The sequence below is a fragment of the Equus asinus genome, chromosome 1 (genome assembly GCF_041296235.1).
Source record: "Equus asinus isolate D_3611 breed Donkey chromosome 1, EquAss-T2T_v2, whole genome shotgun sequence".
NCBI classification, from domain to species: domain Eukaryota; kingdom Metazoa; phylum Chordata; class Mammalia; order Perissodactyla; family Equidae; genus Equus; species Equus asinus.
This window is the reverse complement of record NC_091790.1, coordinates 158,360,591-158,376,824: the sequence shown is the minus strand read 5'-3', so window position 1 is coordinate 158,376,824 and position 16,234 is coordinate 158,360,591. Positions and strand designations below refer to the sequence as shown.

Below are 16,234 nucleotides of genomic sequence, written 5' to 3'. Positions count from 1 at the left end.
AAAAATAATAGAAATAGCATATAACCCAGCTATCCCATTGCTAAGTATTTATCCAAAAGACTTGAAAACAACAATACAAAGAAAATTATGCACCCCTATGTTCACTGCAGCATTATTCACAATAGCCAAGATGTGGAAGCAACCCAAGTGCCCATTGACTGATGAATGGATAAAGAAGATGTGATATTTATATATACAATGGAATACTACTCAGCCATAAAAAAAAAGACGAAATCATCACATTTGCAACCACATGGATGGACCTTGAGGGTATTATGCTGAGCGAAATAAGCCAGACAAACACAAACACTGTATGATTTCATTCATATGTGGAATATAAACAAACTTACAGACAAAGAGAACAAATAAGTGGTTACTGGGGGAAGGTGGGTGGAGGGTGGGCACAAGTGGTGAAGGGGCACACTTATATGGTCTATGAGAAATAATAATGTACAACTGAAATTTCACAATGTTATAAGCTATTATGACCACAATTTAGGGGGGAAAAAACTCAACTCTCCTAGACAGCCTAGAGCTCTGCTTCTTTTTGCAACCAAAAGCAAATGAACCTGAGGTGTTCCTATGCTGAACCCTTGAAATTCATCATTTTCCTCCCTAATCTGACCCATCCCCTCCTCTCCCTTGATTCTAGGCTCCTATAACTGATGCTAATCTCTCTGTGCCTGCATTCCTGACCCATGCTCACAATCCCCAGACCAGTGTTTCTCAACCCTGACTACATATTAGAATCATTAGAGGTTTAAAAAAAAAAAAAAGGCCAGGACAATGACTTTCCAGAAATGGGACATGTGTGTTTTTTTCTTTTAAAGTCTTTCAAAGTAATCTTAATCCTGTATGCAGCAAGTACAGAGAACCACTGCTTAAGACTCTGACCCAACCCAACAACTTAAGTCTCCACTACCACCTCTCACTCATTTCCACAGATGGAGACTTAGGCCTTGGGCTTCTGGTACATGCTTGTTCAGATGTAAAATCTCAGCTAGTCTACTTGAAATAGCTCAGTCTATTTGTTCCTCTCTACTTATACAGATTCCACCCTTTCACTCTGAGTTCAATGATTCTACCTTGATTTCCAGTATTTACGTACCCTTTCCACATATTTACTGCTGAAAAATAATTTACATATTTTTAAATGTATAGTGTCAATGAAAAACATATTGTTGAAAATCTAATATAGATTCAGTGAACACTCACTGGCTTAGTGAACACTAAGTACTGGTGAGAGTGGACTATAAAAATCTGCAAGACTCAAATATTTTCCATATTTTGTTCTCTACTTTTGAGATAAAGGATATAATTGAATATTTACTCAAAAAGGCTATCTACAGTGTGTCACAGACTCAGCACAATCCTTGATTCTACAGTACACATAAGAAACTATGACAGTGACCCTACAGTACTTGGTTCTGAGTCATCAAAACAGGAATCTCTGTAATAATGGGGACAACTAGAACAAGATTTTGCTAACCAAATTTATTTACTTAACAAATCAATGAAGTTTCCACAGGGCAACCACAGCAGTAAGACTCTACTCATATTTTAACAATCATTAAGAAGTCTTTATGGGGCTGGCCCCGTGGCCAAGTGGTTAAGGTCGCGTGTTCCGCTGCAGGCAGCCCAGTGTTTCGTTGGTTCGAATCCTGGGCGCAGACATGGCACTGCTCATCAAACCACGCTGAGGCAGCGTCCCACATGCCACAACTAGAGGAACCCACAACGAAGAATATACAACTATGTACCGGGGGGCTTTGGGGAGAAAGAAGGAAAAAATAAAATCTTTAAAAAAAAAAAAGTCTTTATTACTAAGAAGATCTAAGACAATATGCTTTTACAACTGTTTCTTTTGCTGACTGTTTGAAATCCTAGGGCAATTTTTAAAGTTTTCAAATAACAAGCACTTTGGAAAATATCCACTTTTCTTCTTGTGCATTCTCTGCATCTGTTCTGGTCTAAGTACTGCTTTACTGAAACAATATACTGGACATCCCATAGAGAGACTGTCAATCTTGAACCTGGAAGCCGCTGTGGTAGAATACCAGGCTGGTTGCCTGTTAGCCTCTCCCCACCTAAGGTTTGCTAGGATTCCAAAGTAAAGAGAGTGCATTAAGCAGCAATCCTCCTGTACCTCTGCACTAACAAGAAGGCTTTATTACCAGCAACCCTATTTCACAGATTAACTGTCGATACTCCCCACGTGATAACCCAAAGCCTTCAGGAAAATGAAAAGGTGGTGTTTACAAACACTGGGAATTCTGCTTTAAAAAACGGAACAGCTATTACTTTGTCTCTTTGAATTGTCTGAGCTAATCTGGGCTCGGGGGATGTCATGATGCTATCGAGTATCTCTTTTCAAGTCAGTGGCTTTATAAAGTGGGAAAAGCCCATCAATCCCAGTTTTGAAAAAAATGTTCACTACTGGTTATAAGATACTAATAAGAGAAACTATAGCTAAATCAATTGAACCAACCTGTTAGACAGAACTACCAAAACTGAGGCAAGAGAATCAGTAACATTTTTCTATGAAGAGAGTGAATATTTAGGTTTCTCTGAGGAAGATATTCAGTAAGGAGAAAATAAGGCTGGCTTAGAATGAGTTTCTCATGTTTTTAATTAAAAGCAGTTTAAGAATGACATTTTTCTTTCTTCAAACTTAACATGTTTCCTAAAGTAAACTAAATCAACAAAGCTGTAATTATTCGTTATAAAACAAGGCAGTGAAGTCTAAACTTTTGTTTAACCTCAATTACAAGAGTATTTTTAAAATCCAAAATCCAACCTCACACTTTTACTTCAATGAAAAGTGTTTAAGATATAAAATAGCTTGAAGGTATACACATATTTATATATGTATATATGCCTATAAATGCATCAAAAGGGACTCAAAAAGTACTCATCATGCAGTTAATAGTCTTTACTCATGAGAGAAATGTGTGAAAAGAGGATTTAAGACTAAAGGTTAATTCAATTGATTGTTTGAATTTTTACAGTGTATATAAATGTATTATTTTCATTGTCTTAAACATACTAACACAAAATTTTATTTTTAAACCCTCCTCCCCAAATTCAAGTTTTTAGTAGAAAACCCTAACATCAGACTTTAAATATAATCACGACGCTTATAAATCTGAAGAGTAAGAAAATTTGTGATCATCCTATTAACCTTCTTAATCTCTCTCCAACACTCCAACCTCTTCAAAAATTTCAGTGTGATTATAACTACAGAAATATTTTATAAAAGTCATTCCACTCCCATTAATCTTTCTTTTTTATTAAATTCCAATATATTTTCTAGTCATAAAAAAGTTAACATGGATAAATGTAATCTAAATGTAATTACAATATGAATCAACCCATTTTAAATAGTAAAATAAAATTTCTAATTTCCATATGTTCCTCTGTTTCACTCCTCACACAGATAAGAAATGGAGTGAAAAGACTGGCAAGCTTATAAAAATGCTGAAATTCACTCAGAATGCCAATGTATCAAGATGACTTACAGGCAGATTTATACACTACACATGCGCACGCATGCACGCACAAACACACACCCCACCCAGTGAGAAGTAATGTGCAAAGTCACTGCATCACCTTGTGGTAATACTTGGAAGTGTAGCTCCACTAACATCCTGATAAAAAGAACAAACTGTTGCCTCAACTGGAGAAAGGAAATACAGCCGCTACACACAAAGGGAAGCAGAAGCCCCTCTATCATAACAAATTTTGCTCCCATTCTCTCAAGTACATCTCCAGAAGCATGGGTACATTAAGATGCAAGCCAAGACTAAGTAAAAACTTTCCAGTCAAGAATTAAAGGACCAGTCACATTTGGCTGGGATACCAAGTCTGAAATGCACATGCATGCTGCTGGCAGTGCCCTCTTCTAGGCTTCCTACTATATGGCCTCCCAGAGTTCTAACATCTCTAGAGTTCCTTTGCCTATATCATGCTGTAAACTTTACACTATGAACTCTTTGGTCTAAAATCCAATTTTGTTATTTTGGGGTTTCATCAATGTCCAAAGAAAAGATATATACTATGCAGTGGGCACTCAAGTATCTAGCTAAAATAAACGTGGGGCGGAAGACATTTCAATGTTGTCTTTACTTCTTCCTCTCAGTACTTTTTCAAGCCTAAAATAGATCTGGCTTTTGTGGTAGTATTTTACCAGTAGCTCTTGATCCTTATTTTACTTGTCTGGCCCAAAAATGTAAGTCTTAGTCAATTACAGTAGAAAATAGACCATACTAAGAACTTCTGTGCATTAAACGTTACAGAATCAAATTAGGCTTTTTAATTTGGAATATTTTATATAATTTGCCAGTTATAACAATTAGAATTCAAAAAGGAAATAAGGTAATTTTGTTCTGTATAATAATATGATTATGGTGATTGTATTTTTTTTTTTCCCAAAGCCCTTATCAGTTAAAGAGGCTGAAGTAATTACACATACTAAGTGAAATATCCTAATGTCCAGGGTTTGCTTTAAAAACTCTAAGGGAAAAAATAAATGTGTTGGAGGTGGTAATAAAACAAGATTAGCAAAATGATGGTTCCTTTTACTGTTCGTTCTCCTTTTGTGTATGTCTGAAAATTTCCATAACAAAAGTTAGTGAAACTAGATCAAATAAACAAAGATTAGTAATAAAAACTCCATGTATGACCACTGCAACAGAAACACATCACATGTACTGGTTGACAAACTTAGTGAACGTTTATTAAATCTTCAGCTAAAAATAGGTGAACTTTTAAAATTATCTCCAAACTTCAGTCCTACAGGACACAAAAACATCTGAAGGGAAAATTATGCCTGAGAGTCTAACAGTTCCCAATTATTCATACTTTAGCTCAAACAAAGACCAGGTGGTATATAGACCAGAAAAATGTTACAGGCAAACTTTCTGGGATCCCGGCAGAAGCCAAGCCACCAATCTGTTAATCTGCACTCTTACAGACATCCCTATCTCCAGAACTCCTTACACATGAGTGCCACTACACTCTGCCCAGCTGTCACTCACACTACTTTTATTTACTTTTTAAGTTGTTTTAAAAGTTGGTTTCTAAAAAGCTATGATCGTGGCCCATACATAATAGAGGGGAGGGAATTTTTATCTTCTTCTAAGGGTTTATTTGGAGCAAAATAAACTTTAAAAAGCCAGAAGCGCATACAGCCAAAGTTTTACTCAGTAATATCCAAATTCCAAAAGAATACAAGCCAATAAACTTCCCATGTGAGATAATTCCCCCAAAGAGGTAGAAAAGGACCATCGTTAGGATCTTTCATAAATATTTAACACCATTAAAAAGGGTGAAACTTAGAATTCCAAAACACCTATCACTTTGTTAAGGAAAAGATATTTACTGGTTAAGTCTAAAAACAAATGGCTCAGCCATAATTGTAAACAGAGGTGTGCAATTTAAGAATATGATGACTAGAAAATAAAAACTACAATAGGATGTTCTTTGAACTTGCAAAAAAGAAAAACCTAGTAAGTCATTTCTAACATAATCAAGCAATCCTTCAAGAAATCACGTCTACCAGCGACAAGAACAGAACGAAGGCCTGGCCTCCGCCCCTTCTCCATACCCGAACAGCACTTCGAGGGCAATCAGCCCACTTTGAGATTAACAAGTTACTCAAAAAACCTCTTTAAATGCTTTTGGAATCGAGCACCAGAATTATAATTAGCGATTGTTCGTGCACAGTTCGTAGAAATTTTGCAATCAGTGCAATGCAGAGAGTTGAAAAATTAAGATGTATTTTCCCATCTGAATCCCTGACACAACAGCAATTCATAACTACTTTGTGAAACCTAAAACTTAGTATATGTAGAAAGTCAAATGCCAGTGTTTTCAAACAAAACTATTACCAATATGGCAATACATATTTATCAATAGTTTTCTACACATATACACATACATACATATACACACACACACACACACACACACACACACACACACACCCTAATCCCTAACAAAGATTCCCCGAAGCGACGAGCGCATGTCGCGCCTGTCGGGACTTGTCCAACAACCCGCGGACCTGCGGGGTGTTGGGCGATGGGGAGAAAGAGTTGTGGAATCAAGAAAAGTCGCCTAAGCAAAAAAAGATGTGACGCTCCTGGAAAGATTTTTTAAGGTCCCTTCGAGCACCAGGCGGAGGGGCCACTCATACACTGACGAAGAAGAGCGGTCACTAAGTGCGCAGCCCAGGCGAAGTCGCAGATCAGGCCAGAAGAGCTAACTCCGCCCGCGGCCCCCAACGGAGGCGGCGCAGGGAGTCTCCGCCTCCTCCTCCGCCTCCAGGGCGACTCAAACCAAAACACTTGGGTTTCACTCCGCACCGAAAACCCGAGCGTCCTTTCCGGACTCGGTCCAGATGTTTTCCCAAGCTCACCTACGCCGGCCGCAAACCCGGCGACCGCAAAACGCTCACCCTAGAGCTGAGCCTTGGGCAAGAGAGTTTCTTCCTCGGGGGTCACCCGCGTCCCTCGCCCCCCGCCAAAGGGACCACGTTCCACGCACCTCCCAAATCGGAAAGGCCTATATCCCGGGGCCTCCCGGCCATGGGGGACGGGCACCCGTCGCTTTTTCCAACTCCACTGCTAACCGAGGTCACCCACGCCCCCGTCACAATCGCAGTCCGGGAGGAAAGGTTTGTCCTTGGGAAAGAAAGCATCACAGTTTGGCAGCATCGTCACCACAGACCGGCCAGGCCCCGAGACTCCAGGGGCTGGGGGGGTGTATCACAAGCCCACAAAGAGCTCCAGCGGGGGTCTGCCTCGCACAAGGCGCTGGGGGGAGCTGGGGAAGGCGCTTACCAGTGAGAGGCTCCCGGACAGAGCGGGAGCGTCAGAGAGGCTTCCGAGCCTGAGCGACCATCAGCCGCCGAACCTCTTCCGCCACCACTGCCTCTCTCCACCGACCGGCTACACCTCCCTTCAGGGCCAAAAGCCGGCGCCACGTCACTTCCGCGTAGGGGCCCGCCCCTTCCGCCGCCGCCGCTGCGCTGGGTTGGCTGGGCGCGTCCGCTGAAACACTGTTTTGGGCCCCGCGGCCCTTGCTAGCCCCGCGGCCAGCGGGCGGCCGTCGGACGCAAACAGGTCCAAGTCGGCCTTTTCCCTCGGCCCGGCTCCTCCGTCTCTTTCTTGGGCCTCGCCGTTTTCTTTCAGAGAGCTAGTTGCAGCCAAACAGGGTCCGTTTGGATTTGCATTTTTGATTATATAATTTTCTCTTTGACCGGAAAGTTAAGTAACTTACCACTTAGATGGAACGGGTAGCCCAGAGGTTTGAACTGTTCCCATGTCATTGCCTGGATCTTAAAAATGTGTCTAAGCGAATCCTTTATTTTATAAACCAGAAAGTAGAGAAGCATAGAAGTGAGGGAGCGACCTCACGGTTAGGGCTGCAACCCTAACCCCGAGGCTCTCTCCCAACTCCTGGTCCAGTCCCGTGCTCGTTTGGTTTCGTTCCCTGTAAAACGGCGGTTTCTCCTTTTCAGTTCTGATGCTCTCTGATTCTGTTTCCCCTTGCTCCAGCCGTGGCCTCTTTCTACCCGCATTGCTGTGGATTAACTGCTTTTGTTCTCTGTGTTATTTTGTGTGTGTGAATTTTGTCCTGTATTCTGTTCAATAATAATTTCTAAAGTCACTTTTGGCTGTCACTATATCTTAACTTCCTGTAGGACGCTCACAGTTTGAATCCTAACTCCACGGAAGCAATGTGTTGTGATGTAATTCATCGTATTCCTGTGTTGCCGTAAAACCCTGATAAAATTTGCAGTATCACCAGTGAAGAAAGGATAATAAGTTAGATCACATTAAACGTTGAAGCACCTTCTCAGTACAGAACATACAACATCCTCTTTCAAATCCTTTCGTCTTCGCTTCCCAGTATTTAATATGACGGCACCTTCGATAATATAGGTTCTCAATATTTGCTGACTGATTTGTTTCATATATATGAAATCTTTGAACTTGGTCTCGTTCTGTGTATCCTACTTGATCTTAGAATTTCAGAAGAATCTTTATAGGTCATTAGACCCAACCTTCTTATTTTACAGGTGAAGAAAAAGATGTGATAGTCATTGTCAGTAACGACTAGCGTCGCTGCCAGCAACCTTATAGTAATGCAAAATAACTGTGTCCCTTAAGAAATATAAATATAGCAGTTAACTTTATAAGCACAGTTTTCCAGAGGTGTCACTCTATTTTTTAATCACATTACGTATTTACATGTAATAAATTTCTAGTTACCACCAATTTTCAGTTAGTGAAATCAGAAAAACAATATGCTTAATAAAAGCCATAATTGGAAAATATTTTTATTTTCTTGTTTTTAGTAATTTTTTGAGATTTTAGATCTTATTTTCCCCACAAAGGTATTTGTTTAACAACTGTACCTTGCTTTAATCCTTTTAACAATGATGTTGAGCCAGGTGGATTTCAGAATTCAGAATTTTTCAGACTTTAGGAAAGTGTACTTTGTTATATTACATCCCACAAGGGCTGGGGCAGCACTCCAGAATCAAGTTAACATTTTTACAGGAAAACTTATGACTATCACACTACTAAGTAGGATAAATGAAGTGTATAGACTTACTTCAGTTCAGATCAGGTTTTGCCTCTTTGCCACTATGAATTTAGACCAAGTCAAGTTTTTTGGGGTTTTTTTGAGGAAGATTAGCCCTGAGCTAACATCTGCCAATCCTCCTCTTTTTGCTGAGGAAGACTGGCCCTGAGCTAATATCTATGCCCATCTTCCTCTATATGTGGGACGCCTGCCACAGCATGGCTTGCCAAGTGGTGCCACGTCCACCCCCAGGATCCGAACCAGCAAACCCTGGGCTGCCGAAGTGGAACGTGCGCACTTAACCGCTGTGCCACCAGGCCGGCCCCTAGACCAAGTCAGGTTTTATTGACAAATGAGTTTAGGTCAGAATAGGTTTTGCCACCAAATGTTAAAAAGCATTTGATTTTCAAAGCTTTTTGGATTTCAAAATAGTGAATAAGAGATTGTAGACCTGTTCAGAGAATTATTGAAAAGTAAATCCCTCAGCATACCATGATATTTCTGGAGCAATTACAATTTCAAAGAATTTCTTGGCAGTTGTCCTAACCTATCACATCACGTACCACCTACTCTATGTTTTTATTGGGAAAATATCTAAAAGACACTGTTCCTCTATTAGAAGAACTTATGATAACAAAGGGAAGAAAATAAATGAATTCATGAAAACATAGGTGACTAAAGTGTAAAATGTAGTATAAAAATAAAATTAAAAATGATAAGAAAGGATAAGATATTCAGAGATGGGAGACTTCAGTTTAGGCTTGTGTGAGCAGGACACTTTCTTTGAGGAGGTAGGCCTCAACTGTTAAGTAGGGTTTTTTGGGGTTTTTTTTTATTTTTGAGGAAGATTAGCTCTGAGCTAACCTCTGCTGCCAATCCTCCTCTTTTTGCTGAGGAAGACTGGCCCTGAGCTAATGTCCGTGCCCACCTTCATCTACTTTATATGTGGGATGCCTGCCACAGCATGGCTTGCCAAGTGGTGCCATGTCCGCACCCAGGAACCCAACCGGTGAACCCCGGGCTGCCAAGAAGCAGAAGAACAAACTTAACCGCTGTGCCACCGGGCTGGCCCCTGAGTGGGGTATTGATGAAGAGACAGAAGGAAGACTTTCAAGTCAGGATGTAAGAGCTCGAGAAAATGAGTTAGGTGAGGAGAAGACTGTTAACAAAAAATAATTCCCATACACAAGCTACACTGCTTTCTGAGATCAGAAAAGGTACAGAAAGGGCTCATGTAGAGAAAATAATTAAAAAGGCACAAATGGGACAATTAGGTGGTACAAAATGGGTTGAAAGTTAGAAAAATTGAGTCCAAATAGGCATGTTCTAGAAATATTACAGGTTTTGAAAGCAAGTAAAATGAGTTGTTCTCGCCTTTCGGAGCAGTGATTTTCTTTGGTGTTTTTATTAAAGATTCTTTTGCCAGAAATTATTCTTCCTTAAAAAATAATATATCTGTGAACCTTTGTTTTCTAAAAAAAGAGCTTTTAAAGATGGGATTTGAATAATGGTAGGTTTTGGACAGACAGAAAAAGGGAGGATTCAAAACACTTTAAAACAGACTTGTTTATTTTCTCTTACCCTGTGTTAGGAGATAGTTTTGGTGTACTGCTTGCTCCTTATGACTTCCCTACCATTGCTCTCTCAGATGTTTGTAAAAACTTTGCTCCTTTGAGGCGCTTGTCAATCAGTTATAACCCCCCCTTTCCTCCTTGTTGCTGTCATCTGCTGATCTCCAAGTCACTCTTCCTCATTCACTGAAGACTCACCTGGTACCCAGCCTTCCTCTCCATTCTAAGCCCCTCAGTGGCACTCAATGAGATTAAAATTAAAAGGCCAACATCCTGGCCTTTTAATTTCTTGAATCCCTCCTCTCCGTTAATCTCCTTCACTCCACTCCAGAGGTCTATTTCCATGCTCGTACTTGGACTGTTTCACCTTCAAAATCGAGCATCTTGCTCTTTGACAGCAACCTCGTATTCTCCTAACTTGCTTATTCAAATAAGCCCACTGTATCTATTTTTCAGTCTCATTGGGATCTCTAATCCGTTGAGCTTTTTCTCCTTTTAATACTTTTCTCATTATCCAACTCAGAGTCCATGGACTATCATTAACATAATTTCCAGTACCCTAAGATCCCTTGATTTTTCATCTTGCAGATTAAGTGCAATTTCCTACAACAGACATGTTACAGACTCTCTGGTCATCATATGCTTAACCGCTAAAGGTTACGTCTGAGAATACTAAGCAAAAACTTTGACATTAAAATTGGGTGTCTTGGGAAGTTTCTTGCACTATCAAGGAGAGAAACTATGTAATTCACGATACTAAGAAACAGAGCCTGCAGAGGTTTATGCTTTAGTTAGACCTTTGCCCCTCCTCACTCCTAACAGTGTTCTTGTTCCTTGTGCAACCCAGAGGTCACTGGAATGTAAATATTCTCTAACCTCCCCTCCTTATCTTACAGAGAAGAGTAATAGCCAGCATAGTACTTTGAATTCTTAAGGTATTTAAGTCAACAAGTTTCTTTCCCCCCGGTGTTTTTAATTACATACCTTTCATTTTTTTGAGTCACTTGCATATCAATGGTAATTAAAGTTAATAAAAGTTATTTTAAGAAATGTCATCAAGATAATTTTTTAAAGTTTTAATTTTAACAAAGTCTGAATCAATATTTTAGGTTAAAATGTGATTTCATTTCCACAGATCCCCTCCCACCTTCTCAGGAACTCTACATCATCTTTCTTATATTTCAGCTCTCCATCTTCACTGGATATTTCCCATTGTCTTTTCAACATGCTCATCTCTTCCATTTAATTTTTTCAAAATTCTCCAGCTCCATACTTCCCTCCAGCTACTACTGTCTTTTGTCGTCACCTTCACAAGCAGACTTCTCACTACTAAAAAGAATTGTCTATATTCCACTCTGTCATTTCCTAACCTTTCTTACTCCATTCTGGATGCTGCCCCCATCACATCAAGACAGGTTGCATTAATATAGTAAGGTGCATAATATACACTAGACAGGCAAATCCATCTTAACATTCATGTGCATCCTGTGGATGCTAACCTGGTGTCTGACCGTATCCCGTGATTTGCCTGGGACTCAAAAGATCCATGAAAAGGGGGGCTGGCCCCGTGGCCGAGTGGTTAAGTTCGCGCGCTCCACTGCAGGCGGCCCAGTGTTTCGTTGGTTCAAATCCTGGGCGCGGACACGGCGCTGCTCATCAGGCCACGCTGAGGCGGCACCCCACATGCCACAACTAGAAGGACCCACAACGAAGAATATACAACTAGGTACTGGGGGCTTTGGGGAGAAAAAGGAAAAAAATAAAATCTTTAAAAAAAAAAAAAAGATCCATGAAAAGGAATTTGAATTTTGTCCATGATTGGAGAGTTCCATCATTTCCCTGATTGATACCCAGCCAACTTTATAAAACATTAAAACATTTCTGAGGGGCTTAAAATTTGGAGTAGGGGGAGGGAATTTGGGGATTATTGTCATGCCTATTATCAATTTGTTGCCTCTCAGTTCTAAATGCACCCTTTTTGCCTTGCTGCCATGCTGAGAAAATGCATCCAGGACCTTTGAATATTTTTCCTTGCCAGCTGGCATGATATTAAGCTTTGTCAGTAGGAAGTGCTAGAGAGACACTGAAAGAGGAAAGGATTTTGTTTCCTGGTTCTTGTATACTCACTCAACAGACTCCTGCAGCATGTATGACTTCTCCAGTGTCCATCTACTGCAGCCTGCTCAGCTTTCCCAGTGTCCAGCTCCGCAGTGCCTGGGGCTTAAGTCGCTGATCCCTGCAGTGCATGGTAGCTAGCGGCACCCAGCAACTTTACCCCCAGGCTTCCCCTCTGGGCAGTTGTATGGCAGAGTGCCTGCAGTGAAATCATTCTCCATGAACAACTTTCCCCAGAACCCTAGAGGGCAAATTTCCAACAAGTTCCAGAAGGCAGATTTCCAGCAAGATGCAGAGGGCAGATTGCCAGCAAGTTCCACATAGTGGCTGTCCAGCAAGTTCCAGAAGGTGGACTTCTGGCAAGTTCCAGAGGGTGAATTTCTAGCAAGTTCCAACAGCTCAGCAACACAAGGACTTCTCTCTGAGATTCTCTGTGGGACTTCTTCATTCAGTGATCCATAGCCGTGCCGTCTGCAAGGTCTGGATCTCAGCCCTGGAGGTGCTCTTGCCTAGGCATGTATGTCAGCCATGGAGATAGTGTCTGCTCCTTATATCTGCTATTCTTAAAGTCTTTAGAGTTCTCTATACTCCTTACTAGTCTGGTTACTCCAGTCCCCTGCTATAGTTAATAACTCTTTATATTAAACTTTCCCTGTTCAAATCACTGTGTGGTTTCTCTCTACTGATTGGACCCAGACTGACACAATCACTATTTCCCTTCCTTTAGCTCCATAGGTAGAACCTGTCTTGATTATTTTTCCTTCTTCTCCTTAAGTAATTGTTAAATGAGTTAATTTAGTTCTGACCAGCTAGGGTTATTGCCATGTAGCTCTTTGTTGTATTGCAATTTTGTACTGCTATTTGATGTTAATTATGATGCATAGAGGCTAGAATTTCTTCTGTAACATAGTTTAGGTTGTAGAATTCAAGGAATGATGATTTATTACCATTTAGCATTGGGTTTCCTAGAAGAAAGAAATGCTTTTATTCTCAGAAGAGGCCATCCTATGATGAGCCTGCCATGAGGACACAGGGAAAAATGAAATTATTACTAAGTACTTATGTTGAGTGTCTTTAGAAAGTGACTTATAATACCTTTTATCAGTTAATTGTGAAAATTGCCTTTTGAGATTGGTTAGTGTGATATAGCAAGTTCTAAGATGCTAAGAATAGACAAAATTCCCCTTCTTGAATTCTTCCTTTTCTACACTTTTCTCTCTCTTTCAGGTGCCCTTTCCCAGATTCAACAAACCCTACCTGCTCAGGCACCAGGCAGTTTTTCTTGTCCAGGAAAAAAAAAGAAACTGAGTCTCAATATTAATCCCTATGACTGTGAGGGACTTAATCCAAATATGAGGATCTCAAAATAAGACTTGTAAGCATAAAGCAATGAGCCTGTCTTGGGAGTTTTTCACGCATCCATGGGGACAATCTCTTTAAGGAAGGGATCCTCCTTGTGCTTTTTAAATCACACTCGCTGTCATTCCAGGAGAACCTTCCTCTACCCCATATCCTCTTCCAACTATCATCCTATTTTTCTTCATGTCTTCCCAACTTAACCTCTTTAAAGACCAATATATATGACAAGGTAATATATTTAAGAGAATAACCTATTTTTTTCTTGGTATTTTCCCCTTCTATAGCTTGCCACTTTCCCAAACGTTGCCCCCTATCAAACTCATAGTTTTGTTGCCTTAAGGAGGGATATAGAAGGGAAATATTTCTGTGTCTGTTTCCAAAATCTCAAGCCCCAAAACAGGGAGAAGATTTAGGCCACAGAGCACATGGCTTGAAGAGAAGCCAGGAGCAGGGGGATAATCGTGGAGGGAGAAAATATAGCATCCTCCCCAACTCTAGAAATAGATTTCTCTGGGCTGGAGAAACGTGGAAGAGTACATCTAGGCGGACAAAATCCCCCAGCCTGTCTAACCTTCCTGGGTCTCCAAACATCCCCTGGCCCATCTTAGTACTGAGTAATATTCTAAAATCCTGACAAAACTGGAGTTAGGGGACTCAGAAATTGCATTGGTGAAATGTATCAATATGTTTTTCTACAGACTTGAGTTCTGTAACATGTTCATTAACCTTGCATCCCCACTTCTTCACTGACCATTCTTTCTTCACCTCATGCAAAGTGTTCACCTCTACCAGTCCACTGAAAGGTCCTATGATAAACTCATCAATAACCCTCAGATTTGCCAACTTTCCCAATTTTCAATTCTCAGACCTTACCCCACAGACTTTTCAACCAAGAAATCAATATTATTGACACTATTGTCCACTCCTTCTTTCTTGAAGCATTTTCCTACCTCCTCTCTGTGACACAATTGCAGCCTAGTCTTTATTTTTTTTGAAAACTCATCAATTTCATTTGCAGGCTTCTCATTTTGCAGTTGCCCCTAAAAATACTGATCTTCCTCAGAGCCTAGCCTTCTGTCCTTTGGGCTTTAAATCATTTCCTATTATTAGTGCATATTTTCAATTGCCAAATATACTAGTACTTTTGTTAATAACTACCAGATCTATATCTCCAGCCTAGGCTTTCCTCCTGACATCAGCCCCATATAGACATTGCCAATGGGGTGTCACACAAATATCTTAAACTCAGTGTTTCTTAAAGTGGATTTGTAATCCTTTCCTCACCTCACCCCCGCTTCACCTTTACTTACCTTCTGTACCAATCAAGTTCCTGGCAGGAAACAGATTACACACTCAAGAAGTCACTGAAGAGAGGTTAGTGAAGGGTTTAAGAGTTTCAGTAAGGGTTTGCTAGCAACAGAGAAGAAGCTGTTATCCCTGCTTGTCCTAAGGGTGCTACCTGCATATGGAGGAAGGGCTGCCTGACAGAAGCTGTGGCCACACCATTACCAAACTGTGACCTGTCTCCATAATCTCCTGCTAACACCAACCCGTTGGCCAAACCCAACCAGAAAACAGGTCAGCTTTGTTTTTTGTTTTTTCACGTGAGGACCACAGGTTTATTAGGGGCTCCACGCATACACACTGGCAGCATCATGTGACAACGGCATGGTTACTCAGTACACACAAGATGGCCTCCACCAGCTGTTAGGTCTCAGAGGCAGTGGGGTACAGTCTCCTCCCTTGTGGCCCAGACCCAGCAGGATGCCTTCCTCGTGGGCACCTGAGGGAGGGGGTTGCTGGGGGTGAGCTTCAGGCCTGGACTCCAGGAACTGCAGCATCAGTGGCTGTTTCAGCACCTTCAACCAGCTGGTCTTGCGGATCTTGGTAGCCCAAAACATCTCATCCACGACTGTATAAACTTTGTAGAAGTTGAACACCAGGCCTAATTCACAGACATTGTGGAAATACTTGTTTAAGACCTCAACGAAGTGGTGGATGGCCTCTAGGTGTGCCAGGTTGTTGTCATTGACGTCGACGCAGATGCAGAAGTAGAGGCCAGAGTAGAAGTAGTAAATGATCTTAACGTTTCAGAACTGCACAAAGTTGGTGTGTTTAGGATCTTGGATGGTGATCATGGTGGTGTGCACCTCCTCCATCAACTTCTGTTTCTCATCATCATCAAACTGCGTGTACCACTTGGTCAGGCACGTCTTGCCCATCTGGTTCTGGATGAGGGTGAAGCAGACCATGAAACTAGAGGTCAAAGGATCCCAGGTGATTCAGTCCACAAAAGTCGGCTTCCTGTGACACAAAGTAGTAGGGTAAAGGGTGGAGAATAGCTCTGGTGGAGCAAATGGAGAATCACCAGCACATTGACTCAATGAACGGCACCACCAACGATCTAGTCTCTCTGGCCAGGAACATGGGAGTTTTTCTCAACTCCTCTCTCTTACTTATTCTACTATATCCAACCAGTCACCAAAACTTGTACATGTTACTTTCTGAATGTTTTTCACATTCATCCCTTCCTTGCCATTCCCTACCAGTGTTCCAGCTCAGGTCTTTGTCTCTTCTCATCTTGATAAATGCATGCATCT

General features: G+C 41.1%; 1 protein-coding gene and 1 pseudogene across 4 annotated transcripts in view; both read right to left on the bottom strand.

Annotated features, from left to right (window-relative positions):
- The window catches only part of TAX1BP1 (Tax1 binding protein 1), a 78,291-nt gene extending 70,836 nt beyond the window's left edge, over positions 1-7,455 (bottom strand). For 2 of the 4 annotated variants that reach the window (XM_044765484.2, XM_070511156.1), the window contains exon 1: positions 6,544-6,681. The gene's annotated coding sequence lies outside the window, so the exon portion shown is untranslated. Of the gene's footprint in view, positions 1-6,543; positions 6,682-6,839 lie in introns of those variants that run through there. The other 2 variants (XM_014841032.3, XM_014841033.3) reach the window with 2 other exon arrangements.
- A 7,855-nt stretch (positions 7,456-15,310) lies between these two features.
- On the bottom strand, positions 15,311-15,924 carry LOC106830974 (AP-2 complex subunit sigma pseudogene; annotated as a pseudogene).
- Between the last annotated feature and the right edge of the window lie 310 nt (positions 15,925-16,234).